General features: G+C 36.2%; 1 protein-coding gene across 8 annotated transcripts in view; it reads left to right on the top strand.

Moving 5' to 3' along the window:
* The first annotated feature begins 13,469 nt into the window (after positions 1-13,469).
* The window catches only part of cv-2 (crossveinless 2), a 278,727-nt gene continuing 278,162 nt past the window's right edge, over positions 13,470-14,034 (top strand). For 5 of the 8 annotated variants that reach the window (XM_067776469.1, XM_067776472.1, XM_067776464.1 and 2 more), the window contains exon 1: positions 13,470-13,729. The gene's annotated coding sequence lies outside the window, so the exon portion shown is untranslated. The remainder of the gene's footprint in view (positions 13,730-14,034) is intronic. The other 3 variants (XM_067776468.1, XM_067776471.1, XM_067776470.1) reach the window with 3 other exon arrangements.

The raw sequence follows: 14,034 nt of genomic DNA, 5'->3' as shown, positions 1-14,034 counted from the left end.
TGCAATGGCATATATATAGCATACTTAGATTTTAATTCTTAAAGGAGCTAACTCAAAAGTCTGTAATTTCGGAGTAATGCATATGACCGCGTTTCTTAAATTAACAGATCCGGATTGTCGATTCTCTAAAGGCTGCCCTATGCACAGACAGTGCCAGTAAAAAGGATAGGAGGATTTATATAGTGAGAAGCCGTTAACGAAACTTACATATGTTTGAGAAACTACTCGATATATAAACTCAATTAATGTTTTTTCGCGACTGGTTTGCCCTTTGACATTTGTTTAGGTTTTACAAACTTAGACTAACAAAGTTGCTTCTATCAATAAAAAGAGAGGACTGTAGAGTCATGACGGGTATTCTGACTGGACACTGCCTTTTGGCGTCACATGCCTTTAAATTAGGGTTGGTCAGTGAAAGCTGATGTAGGAAGCGCGGGTTGGAGGAGGAAATGATGGAGCACGTTTTGTGCTCGGACCCTGCGCTTGCCAGGCTAAGACTTCAGCTATTAGGAGTGGTACAGCTGTCAGATCTAGAAGCAGCCAGTGGTTTAAGTCCCAGAAAGCTTCTAGTATTTGCCAAGAGGACGAATTTATTTTATAACGTAGCTCCTGGTTTTTGATAGGGGTTTTCAGTGCGGTCGTTAAAATAAATTTCTGGTAACACTAGGGACTCACTCCTCAACCTAATCTAACCTTGCCCTTTGACCTGAAGATATTGGTTAAAGTAGACGTATGAGGGACATTCATTCAAAATCATATCTCGGAAACTAACCACGTTAGAGAAGTAAAGACAATGGAAGGCATTTTGCAGAGCATATACTCAATTTATTTTTATTTTAGGAACAATTTTTTTTAAAGTGACCTTTGCCCTTAACCAATTTTGCTCAGATGTGTACATAACACCAAGAACCATACTTCAGCAAAATTGCAAAAAGATATCTATCAACTGCTTGTAAAACTTTTAAATTTCTTTTAATAAATGAGCTAGAGTTCAACGACCCCTACCTACATTACCAAAACATTTTTCATCCGCTTTGGTAGAAAGACCTATTCTTTTGTATACACCTCAGTAGTCTGAAACCCTCCATATCAGATTTCCTGCGACTTTCGTGGGATCCAGGATGAAATCTTACCGTCTCACGCAAGTCGTTTGAAACTTTTACAATTACATATGTACATACGTTGCAGAGTAAGAGAGAGATGTTCGATGTATTATTAATTCCGCAATTACCCAGGGGATCGTTCAACATCGTAACACTTCAACCATCGTAGGAGTGCGGGTTCAAATCCCACTCCCGGGAGAAAAGCTTTTGAAGACATTTACAAGGTATAATCGAAACAGCTGTCGCCTTGTCCGTCCTGATGTCACGTTGTTCAAAAAATTTCCCAAATTATTAAATAAAAAGCCTGGTTTTTTGCTGAGTGAGATATCCAATAACTTTTTTATGCATGTTTTGAAGTTATAGAACATTTTTTGAATTGCACGAATCGTTTCGTTGTTTGTGTCAGAATTTTAATAAAAACTGTATTAATTTGGTTAACTCCGACTCAATCTTCCTAATTTAAAAGCACGTACTTGATGCCTTAAATAATTAAAACAATGATTCTGGCCGCTGGCTTGGAATCACGCACAGCGGCTCTAAATCGCGTCCATTCCGACAGCACTGATAATCAATGCACATCAATTCAGCGTTGCTAATAATCGCGACTATTCCAATAACATATTTATTAGCTTTATAGCACAATTAACAAAACGACAACAGTCGACTCTTACGTTATTTCGGCAATCTCTATAACGAACAGCCGCTGTTAAAGCGAAAATAAAGTGTTTGAACAAAGGAATAAAACAAGCTTGGCATTTGATTTCGTGTGTTTGACGAATAACGTAACGCAAGACGATAAACGACAACGCAAGCTTCAGAGTACTATTCGTAGGCGATATCGCCAACGCAGGTTCGTTCGGTAAGCGACTCGTTCGCGAAACAGAATGAGGCGGTTTAATTAATGTAAACTCTGTATACTATTGCCTGAACGTTGAGAATTTCCAAGTACGAAAAAATGTTGATGGATTGGTAACAGATAATTTTATGGCTATCAGCATCGCAATTCTGAATTTACGTGAACTACATATATAACTAAATAAATAATAATAGCCTGCTAGATTTTACTTATCTGTAGATTAATAATCTATAAATCTATAGAGAATCCTTCGATTTTAAAACAGCGTTTCTGCATTTAAAAGCTTATCTACTTGAGATGGACATTTTCAATATAATTTGAAGGTATATATTATTGGGGCGTGAAAAATTGCCAAAATGTATTAAAAAATCATAACAATTTTGTATACACAGCTATAACTCAAAAACGGATGGATCGATTTTAATATATCTTCTTTGCAGAAGAAAAAATATTGGTTCCTTTTTAATATGAGCCAAATTGGTTAAGCAAAAGTAAAATTTTTTCCAAAAAATTCAGTGCGTCTGTTTGTTCGCTGTGAACTGTGCGAGCAAATTTGCTTTGAGTGGAACAACGCAACATACATACACACATGTTGAATTAGAACGAATGGTTATTTAACTTCGGGAGTATATTTATATGTATGTATTTATTTTAATTTCATATCAGCTTGACATATGTATATACATTAGACTGGGTCGTTTTATTAACCGATATCGCGCCATCGATTTTTCCATAGGATTTGGGCTCAGGAAAAAAGTTCCACTACGCTTACCCAAAAAAATAATTTTCGGTCCTGCGAAATTTCATATTTATGACTTTTTTCGACTTTGATTTTTAAGGTTTTTTTCATGACCTACTAAACAAATTTTCATTTGATTGTAAAATTTTCAAAAAAAATATTTTTTTTTTCATAAAACCGTTATCGAGAACGTTTTTAGCAGACATTTTTGGGTCGGACAGGGTATACATATGAAATTTTTTTTGTAGGTCATGAAAGAAATCTTAAAAATCAAGGTCGAAAAAAGTCAAAAAAATGTAATTTCGCAAGCTCGAAAATAATTTTTTTGGGTATGCATAGTGGAACTTTCTTTCCTGAGCACAAATCCTATCGAAAAATCGATGGCGTGATATCTGTTAACTTTCGTCCATATAAATCGACCCACCCTAATATACATATTTATACATGTTGTCAAGTTGATGCAACATAAATGGTGAAGAATGCATACATCTCTTGAAAAATACTCTTGAAGAATTTTAAGCATCTCTTCAAAATTCTTAAATAAAAATTTTACAGTTAATCCAGCCAACAGTTTCATGACTTTATCCGTATTTGTTAATTTTTCAAAATCGTCGAAATCGCAAAAAACGGCATTTTTCAATACCAATATAATTTGAGTTCAGAGGATGAAAAAACACAAGCCCTGGTTTCTGATAGGGTTTCTCACTTTGGTCCTTGAGCAAACTTCATGTAGTGCTATGGACTCATTCAGTCTATGTGAGGTCCTCAATTACCAGCCAGTTCAATCTATCCTAACTTAAGGCGAATTAATGGTGACTTATAACCATAAAGCCATAATCAGATAAAACAGCTGATCGAACCTACCTTATGGAAATCAATGTAATCGATTAATGGTGCCATACCATAACGCTAACTCGATTACATTGATTTCCATAAGGTAGGTTCGATCAGCTGTTTTATCTGGTTATGGCTTTATGGTTATAAGTCACCATTAATTCGCCCTTTAGTGTTATTCAGTCGCAGTTAAGGCAACTTACTCATTGGTCCATAGCATAGCAGCAAATTGTTGCTAAGTCGGTAAGCGTGATTGGGAAGGTGATGCTGTCACAGTCAGTCAGTCCCGGGCATACCTTCCAAGCTGTCGCTGAAACTTACGGTGATCATTCAGTGGCTGAGATAAGTCACAGGTACACGAATATTTGTCAACTTTAAAAAATTGTTAAAGAGTAATATAACCTTTGGGAGGGAGAGCTGGAAACTGGAGTGAAAGTGACGTTGAGAGTAAAAGTGGGAGTTTGAGTGTAGATAAGAGTTTAGGTGAGAGTGTGAATGGGAGAGAGCAAGGTTCAGGAAGAAGAATAAGGTGAAAGATTGAGAATCGTGGAAGAAAAAACGGAAGAAAACATGAGAATTGCTCCGCCAGGACCTCGCGTAAACTTCCAAAATCACCAAAACAGAGTGCATAAATATGAAACTGCGCGCAGCAATGTTGTTTCCAAATATTCTCGGGGATAATTTAAGGCACGACGGTACAAAGCTTCCTCATAAACAGCTCTTATTATATTATATATTCCGTCACAACTTCATCATTAGATATGCGATGGAATGTTATATCAATCGTCATAATTTTGCACATTCCATAGAAATCATGATAAATAGGTAATGTATATATTTGTTGATATTAAAAAATGTCTATATGTATGCAAATATCATTTGCAGTCTAAAAATACATACCTAATCACAATGAGTCACACAATTTTAAGTGATTTTTTTTCATCAAACAGAGTTCACCGATGTAAAGAAGTGTCTAAATACAAACAAATTTACAGTAGCATGCAAAAAAATGTACTTAGGTTATATCGAGGCCTAGCAGCAATTTTAGCGTAACCAACAAAAATAAAATTTTACAGGAGAATAGATCTGTTCCTGGTCCCTTTCACGGAAAGAAATTTCACAGGAATACTCTGAAAATTTCCTGAAAATTTGTATAAAATCGGCAAGGTGGTTACGGAGTCCATAAAATGCATACAAACTTACGTACGTCCTTCTTTATATGCACAAACATTCGCATACATGTCCCACTCAAAGCAAGTATGCTGGTACAGTTCACAGCGAACAACCACACGAACTGTGTTTTCAACCAGTTAATTTTGTGTTGCATCCTAAAATTTCATTCTCATAATTTTTTCATAAAGCGCCTAAGGAAGTATAACTTCAAAATTTGGGTCAATCTTCTTGTGTACTAGCAAAATGTGAAATTTTTCCTTGGAAATATGTCACTTAGAATTATGTCGTGGCACTTTAAATAACTTGTCGTGTGAAATATACTCCTTGGTTGATTACATTAAAATTGCTTGTTGCTGTTGTTTTAGTACACATTTCTTGGGGAATGTTATCGATATTGATGGATGCATATCCGGTACGTTCCGGTAATATGCAAAATTAAGCCACAAGCCCGAACATCTGGGGAACGATTTAATATGAATATATTGAAAATTCTAGGTCATAACGCTCCTCCCACCTCCTAAGGAACTTGGAGTCGCCATAGCACAGTATTCGCCACGGTTAGGTGAGGTTGACAATTGGGTTGGATAAGATATACACTTGCTTTTAGGGCTAGACATATTATAAGACTTTCGCCGCAGTATAAATAAAAAATATTTAAGTTTGCAAAATCCGGACATCCTCCTTACCTTAAGCTATCAACTTGGTTTTTGCTCCTTGTGCGTTTGCAAAACCTTGGTAGGAGATTTTTTTCCCGCCACTGTATTCGTGTTTTGCAGTGTGAGTGAACTAGGTATTTGCAAATATGTAATTGAAGTGAAGACACTTATAAATTAGGGCTTTCTAGGAATTTCATGTGATTTTATAATTTGTCATGTTTATAGTACGATCTGATTACCAATCAAAGAAAATAAACTGTCAAAAGTGGAATGCAGACTTGGGGAGAAAATTGACGCCATTTCGGTATTATAGAAATCGAAATAAGACTAAAATAAAACGAATTAAAAAATAATAAACTGGCCGGTCAATAAAGACCTCACGTAGACTGAATGTGTCCATAGTGTTACTAGAATTCGTATGAAGATCAAACGAAATAACCACAATTAGGAGCCAGGACCTATGTTATAGAATAACTCCATCCTCTTTGCAAACACTAGAAGTTTTCTAGGACCTAGCTTAATTGATGCATCGAGATCTGACAACTTTGCCGCCCCTAATAGCTGAAGTCTTGAACTGGCAAGTGCAGGACAAGAAGAACGTGCTCAACCGTTTCTTCCTGCAGCTCAAATTAAAATAAACGACCAAAAATATCACATCGGTCCAAAATATCACATACAAATTTGGATCCCGATGGGAGGTGGTTAGGGGCTGTCGCACAGTGGTAGAAATTAAGATTTCTCTTTGCAGACTTTTTATAATGTGATACCCGAAATCGATAATACTGTCACGGATATTAGCATCACTAAGCTATACCATCACTATGGCGATGCTAAGGCCATGCTAAGCGGTATTTACGTCAATAATCAAATCATGTATACACATATATAAGGCAGCCGAGAGATGTCACACACAGATGCATCTACTTATACGCTATGTGTGTGCGAGAGACTGTAAACTACAAACTCACATACATCTGAGAGACGCTGAAAAGTAGAAAATTGTAAACAAGTAGAAACTATATGAGAACTATAAACACTCGAAATAGTTGGTAAGTTATGGGAATAAAAGAGCCTAGATGTATGCAGCGTAAACTATAAAAGCGGCGCAAGCGAGTAAAAAGGCCCTGCAAAAATCGTGAGTACTCTATGCATGCATGTATGGAGTACTCGCTATGGACCAAGCGAGTGCTCCAAAATTAACCACAATTCATACAAAAAATATGGTCCAATTAACATTGCGATGTCCTAGGACCGGACCATATACTCCAGCTTTGCATTACATCAGAGTAATCCATGGAGTACCCACAGTCCAATAAACATCGTGTAGTGATTACAATCGTTAAAAACGAGCAATGATCGGCTTACAACATGTTCGTGTAGAAACATGAGTTGGTCCTTCGCTGCATTACAGTGGATTAGAATGGTAAGTACTCCAGTGGACCACATGGTCCAACGATTTTTGCAGGGGGAATTCAGTTTGATTTGAGTTGTCAAGCAGTTTCGACTAAGACGCTATCTAGCGAGCAAGAGCAGTATTATTTTGAATAGTAGAGTTTCATTTGAGCTATCAATCAGTTTGGTTATTAAGCAAGCTATTCGTTGCACAGTTTGAGTGTTATTGTGAAGTACTTTAATAAAGGCCATTTTGCATTATTACAAATTGGAGTTATTTATTCAACAGTTTAGTGATTCGAACTTAGCAGAGGATTGCAAATAAGAGGATTTGCAATTAAAATCGTTACAATACTATAGTTGGCAATCTTAATATATGTACATTAGAGCGCGTAAATTTGTTTGCCCATCAGGAGTAAATCAAAAACGTAATCTACAGATGATTCTACGAAAAATTGCTGAAGACACCATACAGAATCAGAATCTGTATTAATATCTATAGCTCTAAGTCTGATTTCGAGGTCCCCACCTTTGCAAAATAGATACATATTTTGCATTTGAATGTAGGGTTCGGCCATAGCTTCTGATAGAATTATAGGCAAAATATCATATTGGGCTTACTTTAAAGGTATTTTACGTACATTTCAGAATCTGTAAGAAAAAAATTAAAAAAACCTACATTTTCAAGTAATAAGCAAACATTTTTTTTTTCTACTAAAACGAATTCGAAAAAAGAAAAACTGTCTGAATGAAAGTTGTTGGAAATGTTCTGAACTTATTTTAGCTGTAAATAAAAAAAGAATTTTCCATAAGAAATTTGTTAAAAATGATAATATAGTAGTTAAAAGCTCATTTTAGGCTAATTTCTCATAATTTAAGCCTGATATCTCTACTAAAATTCAAAATATATTAATACAGATTCTGAAATGTACGTAAAATACCTTTAAAGTAAGCCTAATATGATATTTTGCCTATAATTCTATCAGAAGCTATGAAGATTTTTTGGCCGAACCCTACATTCAAATGCAAAATATGTATCTATTTTGCAAAAGTGGGGACCTCGAAATCGGACTTAGAGCTATGGTATCTTCAGCAATTTTTTTTAGAATCATCTGTACAAAGAGAAAGACAGATCAAAAAAATAAGAGGAGGAGAGAGAGGAATGGATATACATTTTTTTTTTTGCAGAGGCTACCATATGACAAAGTACATAAATCGCAGAGAGGAATATTATTAGACAAGACACCGGTTCAATTATCTTTCTGTGTATATCTTATATGTGAAGATGTATGCGATTTTAATAATTGTACCTACCTTAGTTTCATATAATTTCGTGGTTGTTTATTGAAACAAATATATTGAAATCAGCTGGCATGAAGAAACAGGCTTTCATATTTGGTATAGAGATCCCATATATAACGAAATTGAGGTGAGAGAGGTAGGGGAAGTGAGAACGAGAGAGGGAGTGGGACCAGGAGTGGAAGTGGGAGTGTGAGTGGTAGTAAGAGTGGGTGTAGAAGTAGGAATGGGATTGGAAGTGGAAGTAGGAGTGGGAAGAAGATAAATCGAATAAGGGATGTACAGGAATAAGAAGCGGAATGGAAAATTCAGTAGCAGAGAATTGGATAGAGACTGAAGAGAGGAAGCAAGGGTCACTTTAGAAATGTAGGCAAACCAATTTTCGAGCAGAACAAAGTGTGCCGGGAACTCTAGTATCACAGGGACATGTATATTTTGGCCCCGCTAAGATTTTAATTTATTGGGTCTTCTGATGGATATCTGTGTTGTGGCCTCTGTACAAGATGCCTTTACCGTTTCCAATCGATATCAAAATATATAAATGTGTATGATATTGTAAATTTTGGTATTATTGACTTTTGGTATTAGAAATTCGGATATGAAGCCTTCGCAGCAATTTGTCCTCACTTATTAGGGGTGACCACATTCAATACGGCGTCTACATACCACAGCCACAATAAAGCCAAGCTTCACGACAACCGTAGCCAAGGATTGGCTTCTTGATTACTTTGAAAGCGGCAGCCACCAATATAAATTACAGAAAATAGTAACGAAAAATTTAGAAAAAAATATTAATTATGTTTAAAAAATGCCAAAAAAAGTGATTTTAGCTTTAATTATCTGTTATTTACTTCTATTTTAGTTTTTATTGATGAAATAAAAAGGACGCCACTCACTGCCGCTTCGCAAATGTAGAATTAGGTTTAATCTGGCTACAACAGCTGTCGTGATTGATTCTCGTGCTGCTCTGTTGCGCCGAAAATAGCGACGCTCATAAGAACATGTGTAAAAATAATATGACAGATGTGGCGGCTAGTTAGCCCTATTGTTCTTCAGTTAGACCTAGAGGAGAGTAGTCACCGCGCGTATTGTCAGAGAAATTTTTGACAGATAAATACTTCTGCTGCTCTTATTTAATTGTGGCTGTTTGGCGAGCAAACTTCTTAACTGGCTTAAGCGCCAAATACACGGCACGAACATTTCCGCGAACATTCCCGTTATGTCATGTTTCTGCGACCTTTTCTGTCGTGTATGGTGGTGTTTGCCAGTTGGCGCAAATGTTCGCCAAAAATCAAAATATTTTAATTTTTGGCGAACATTTGCGCGAACTGTTCGAGCGTGTATGGCGAAATAGCTCATAATCGTAATAATTTTTGAACGGAACAGACGTGCGCGGAAAAGTAAAATGGACAATAAAAAATTTCTGAGTGAATTTATTGAAATGTATAAATCTTTGCCATCATTGTGGCAAGTAAAAAGCAAAGATTATTGTAATAGAATTAAGAAGAATAATGATTATGTGACTTTAATCGAAAAATTAAAAGAAGTAGATCCTGATGCCACAAAGGATACAGTTATAAAAAAAATAAGTATTTTGCGGGCGCAATACCGGCGTGAATCAAAAAAAAAGAGAGATAGTTTGAAGTCTGGTGCTGGTTCTGAGGATGAATATGTTCCTACTCTTTGGTGCTATGATTTGCTATGCTTTTTGAAAGATTAAGAAGAACCTTTGGCAGGCGTTACCACAATGCAGGATGAAAATACAAACACATTTGAGGTAAGAAAAAAAGTCAACATTTTATTGTTTCTTTTTTTTTGTGAACACAAACATTCATTTTGTTTTTATTCCGTAAATGATTCACTTTCTTATATTTAATATATTGTTCTGCCACGGAACTGCTCCCACTGTATTAAAATAATTACAATATTTTTCTCGAGTAGTTTTTGCTAAATTGGATGCATTCTTTGCACTTGAAGCTTGAAGAGCTGTAAGTCCATGGTCATTATGCCAATCGGCGTATTCTATCGCTCCGGGATCTGTTTCTTCAACATCGAATCCACCTTCAAAATACGTCTCCTCATTTTGCCTCCGTAAAAAGTTATGCAAGTAGCAACACAATTAAGTTAACACAATTTTCGTGACTTTTTCTGGTGATAAATTAATAGTTTGTAGGAGAATTCTAAATCTTGATGCTAAAATGCCAAAACAGTTTTCAACAATTCTTCTCGCCCGAGAAAGCCTGTAGTTAAAAATTATTTTTTCTTCCTTGAGTGTATTGTGGCTAAATGGCTTCATGATATTTTCTAACAGGGGAAAAGCATCGTCAGCTACGAATACAAATGGTAGTTTTTATTCGCAGTTTGAAAGCGGCTGAGGGTCAGGAATTTTCAATGTTTTATATTTTAGAAATGAAAAAAAATTTGTTTCGCTAAAAAGACCGGCATCAGACGCTCTTCCATTTGTGCCAACATCCATCATCAAAAATTCGTAATTAGCATTAACCACTGCCATTAAAATGATGGAAAATTTTTTTTTATAATTATAATAAAAAGATCCAGATCCAGGTGGCTTTGTTATATTGACGTGTTTTCCATCAATTGCGCCTATACAATTTGGGAAGTTCCAGCGTGCATCAAAATTTTCTCTTCTACCTTCCAATCTTTTTCTGTTTGTGGAAGCTGAAAAGTAATGAAAAACTTATAAATCTTTCTTTTTAGGAATTAACTGTTCTACCAAGCAAAAGAAAAGTTTCTGAAGATACACTTATTAAAATTGCATGCGAGAGACTTGCCAACAGCCGCGAACCCACAGAAGGTGACTCCTTGGCTCAATCGTGGGCTTCGCAATATAGTGAAATGGAGGCCTCCCAGAAAACGATTGCGCGAAAAATCATATTAGATGTTTTATTTCAAGGTTGCTTGGGAGCATTGGAATTTAGACACGCGATTCAAATCCAAAATGTTTTTAACCCAAGTCAAATATTAACACCAAATGTCATTCCGCAATACCCAATGCGCACGTCTACGCAACTTAACTACGCGGTGCACCAACACATGCAGAATTATACAATAAGAGTTCCGACTCTTTTAAGTAGCGGCTCGTCCATAAACAGTAGTAGAATGTCACCTCAAGTCACACAAAACGTACGAATCGTTGAAGATACACCATCCATTATTTCGAGCTCGGTAGAATACTTACAAAATTTCTTTGCATCGTTTGAAACGGACGAATAATTTATTTTTATTTTTACTTCAAAAAACAATAATTTTCAGACACACATGTACATATGAAACTTTTCTTGTTTAGTCGAAAACAAATAATTTAATCAATAAATGATTACCTTAATAAAATTTTTCAATTGACTTATTATGGCATCACAAGTCTCTGTAACTATTTTCCCAATCGTTTGGGGCGCAATTGCTGTGAAAAATTTTAAGTCTTCAAAGCTATTGCCACTAGCTAGAAAGCGCAAAGTTAAAGCAAGGCGGTGATGAGTGGGAATCGCTTCTCTCATTATTGTATCCCGTTTCGTTATGAGTGGCAAAATTTTTTGTAAAAGTTGGTCAAATGTTGCCTTGCTCATACGAACGTAATTTTTAAAATCATTTTGTGACGTGAATTCCAGTTCTTTAATAAGCTCACTTTGTCCAAGAACTGCTCGTTTTTTAAACCATTCTTTGCACCAAATTCTTTTTTTGCGATCTTCTCTCTTTTTTTTACGCTTAATTGCCACAGCGAGCAATATTACTGCAGCACAATTGTTGTCCGTATTCATCGCTGTCTGAAAGAGAACTAATGTTCGGCCAAAAGTTCGTATGGTGTATGGCCAAAGCTACGAACAAGATTGCGGAATGTTCGCGGAAATGTTCGTGTCGTGCATTTGGCGCTTTAGTCGAGAGCAATTCTTCTTTTATTGTATCAATATCAGGGAAAATAGAAAAAAGAAACCACATATGTATATATTTTCCCATGTTGTCCTCTTGCATATATCTGCCCCGTGGAGGAGTATAGTACTTAGGCAGTTATCGCTTCAGACCACCACAGATATTGCAAATGATTTTGTGATTGATTAAGCAAATATTTACATTTTGAATCATGTTAATTTATTTGACAACTATTACTTACATACACATGCAGCCGGCATATGATATCGTCGATTAGAGTCAATTCAAGTGCTATAATTGCAAACTATATCTAATAAATGAAAAAAAAAAAAAAATGCAAATTAAACAATATTTAAATTTTTTCTAAGAACTAAGGCTTCTGGATAGGCGCTTAAATTCTACAATACCTTTTAGAAGAGGTGCGAAACTGAAGTAATTCGAACGCAGCACTTCAACGCGGAATGTACTGTGGAACCGGAGAGCTCTGTTAGGGACATTGAAAGTCAACTACCCAAGTAGTTCTGAACAGTCAACGGCACCGATATTATGTCAAAAATAAACATTACGTTTTGAACAAAACGCCTAACTTCAAGTGGCAATTCATTGATAAGTATGCATCTAGCATTGTAGGATGGTAACGTGTAGAGGTTGAAGAGCAAATCGTATGAACTTGCGCTGAATTCTTTCAATTCTTAAAGAGTGTGAAGAGTATATCGGATTCCAGATGACTGAAGCATACTCTAGCTTGTTCTTTAACATCCCTTAACAACCTGAAACAGTTCAAAAAATAAATATTTCTCGCTGGGTGCTGCAAAAGACTCTCTCGCTGTCGACAACTTTACGCTCTAGCATTCCCACGTTCTCTGTTTATGTACAATAAACTGTCCTCTGTTTTGACAATGTTAGTGCAGTGCTCTTGCCACTTTGAAAGCAATCTATTAAAACGCTCTATTAACTTGGTGGGTACCACATAAATATATGAGTCAACAATAGAGCTGTGTAATGAACACAAATAAGATTTGAGAGATAAACAAACCGATACTTGGTTGAACGAAATCCAGATGTGATTGGTGCTGTAGCACGTGATGACAATACATGAACAAATGTTCGCCGAACAAAAGTTCCGCAATCAAATGTTCGGCGGAGAAACACTTGTGATGCTGACATCAACGCGCAACTGCTAGATGCGAACGCTGCCGCGCTTCACACTCACAGGTAACTGAGGAAGAAGCAGGTAAGTCAAAGCAATTAATTGTAACGCGCACGCTACCGACGGCAACGATAGCGTTTAGCACCGAAGCGAATAGGGCATGTAAAAAATTTGTAAAGAGAGAGGTCTTACATACTTGGTGCGCTCTCTAAATGTGTTATCACAAGTAAAGCGCAGCAGTAGCCAAAGAAAAGTGCAAAAGTATTAGTGTTGAAGTGAGCAAAGCGGCACGAGCGCGCTGGTATTGCGACCAGTAGTAGTAAAGCAAGTAAACCAAACATCAAGCAAAAAGTTGATATTTAGTAGTTAACCAAACGTTCGGGCAAAAGCGCGTATTAGTCAGAAGGTTAAAGTACGCCGGCGGTGGCGAAAAGCGAACGTATGAACGCGCATTTAGTGTGTTTTAACTTGTTTTTATAAATTTTTGGTTTTTTAACAATTAAACGCAACCAGCATTCAACAGCAGGCGGAAAAATTAAATAAAAACAACAAGCGGGCTGCTAAACAATTTGAGTTCTAAACGCGGTGATTTATACAAAAAACGAGTTATGAACATTTCCTTTACTTAGTATGTGTGTGTAGGTAAAGTCGATTTGTTATTATATTACAATGTTAATCGTGTAAAAATAGGAGCAAAATATAAACAAGTATTACAAAGCGCGCCAGTGAGGCTAGATTTAATTGCAGAAAATTCTGCGCGCGAATTTTACAAAAAACAAAAAAACAACAAGCGCGCAAGTGGGAACATTTATTCAATGAGATAATAATAATTTAAAATAACAAAAAGCAAGCAATTAAGTACCTTTAACAAGCAGCGCAGCCAATTACACCGTGTGAACGTAACGCGCTGTGAACGCGTTGTTTACCTGCGATTTGGTGAGCGTTGG

Source organism: Eurosta solidaginis, chromosome 3 (assembly GCF_040869045.1).
Source record: "Eurosta solidaginis isolate ZX-2024a chromosome 3, ASM4086904v1, whole genome shotgun sequence".
NCBI lineage: Eukaryota > Metazoa > Arthropoda > Insecta > Diptera > Tephritidae > Eurosta > Eurosta solidaginis.
Note: the sequence above shows the minus strand (reverse complement) of the source record. Positions and strands in the feature narration are given on the sequence as shown.